Source organism: Carlito syrichta, unplaced genomic scaffold (assembly GCF_000164805.1).
Source record: "Carlito syrichta isolate Samal-C Ts95f unplaced genomic scaffold, Tarsius_syrichta-2.0.1 Scaffold241276, whole genome shotgun sequence".
In the NCBI taxonomy this organism is placed as follows: domain Eukaryota; kingdom Metazoa; phylum Chordata; class Mammalia; order Primates; family Tarsiidae; genus Carlito; species Carlito syrichta.
In genome coordinates, this window is record NW_007185372.1 from 693,833 (window position 1) to 695,384 (window position 1,552).

Genomic DNA, 1,552 nt, shown 5'->3' on the forward strand with positions numbered 1-1,552 from the left:
GCTGCCCAGGCGGGTCTCGAGCCCGCGGGCTCAGGCAGTCTACTCACCTCAGCCTCCCAAAGGCGCGGGATTATAGGTGAGCCACTGAGCCCGGCTCTTTTTTTTTTTTTAGGTTAGAAAATATAGTTTATTTAGAAAGTAAATGAGGCGGGGGGAGAGAGAGAGAGAGAGGAGAAAGTAAATGAGGGGGGAGAGAGAGAGAGAGAGAGAGAGATTCACCTACCCAAGGCAGGGGAGGGGGGCAGTTTTCTTTTTCTTTTTCTTTTTTTTTGAATTGGAGTCACTCTGTCGCCCAGACTGGAGTGCAGTGGCCGCTCCCGGCCACCGCAGCCTCGACCTGCTGGGCTCCGGAGATCCTTCCGCTCAGCGTTCCGAGTAGCTGGAACTACAGGCGCGCGCTACCACGCCCGGCTAATCTTTTTTCTTTTTGAATTGAAGTCTCACTCTGTCGCCCAGGCTGGAGTTCAGTGGCATGCTCATGGCCACCACAGCCTCAACCTGCTGGGCTCAGGGTATCCTTCTGCCTTAGCCTTCCAAGTAGCTGGAACTACAGGCGCATGCTGCCATGCTCATCTAATTTTTTTTATTTATTGGGTCTCGCTAACTTGCCCAGGCTAGTCTCGAACCCCTGGACTCAGGCTATCTTGTGCCTTAGCCTCCTAAATTGCTGGCATTACAGGCTTGAGCCACCGCGCCCGGCCTTGGCCTGCAGTTTCTTTCTTTCCTTTTTTAAAGCAGGATTTATTGAGAGGACAGAAAAGTTCCCACATGGACTGCCCAACCGGCAGTTTTCAAAGTGATTTCTTGGAAGTGAAACTTCTTTTTTTCAGTTCCTAATTGACAAAAAGTTTCACTTTTGATTTGTTCAAACATACTGAATGTTTTATAAATGCTTGAAATTTATTTTTAGATAGTTTCAAAATGGAATCGAATTTTCCTAATATTAAGACACAAACACTCAAATGATTGAGAACCTTTTTCTTCCTTTAAAAAAGAAATACATGTGTGTATATATACATATACACACACAATATATATATTCTAAGACATTATGTTTCTTGTGGATTGTATTTCATTGGTTTAAGGTTGAGAACCCACTGAAACCAGGCTGAAATGAAATACTGTTAGACATCAGAATTAGAAAGTATTAATAATAGGAATAACTGATTTCAGTGCAGGGGAGGAAGGCCCTAGAACTTGGGGAAGACTTGGAGGAGGGGGCCTGGGTCGGGGGAAAGGCCTCAATTGAGAGACAATGCACGGTTTTCAGAGTCCAGCAGACTGTGTGTGTGTGTGTGTGTGTGTGTGTGTGTGTGTGTGTGTGTGTGTGTGTGTAGGGGGTGACCTTTAACCTTTGAAAGAGCATTTATTGGGAAACGCTGAACAGCTTTTACTTTGAGGGGGTGGAATCTTGCGGAAGTATTTGCTGTCATTGGTCCTGGGTGCTTGAGGGACGTTTTGAGTCCGTTGGGCTGGGGGGTGGGCGAGGGTCACGCTGGACGGATCGCGTCCCAGTCCGGGGGAAGGCAGAAGGCGGCACCTGGGAGTTCCT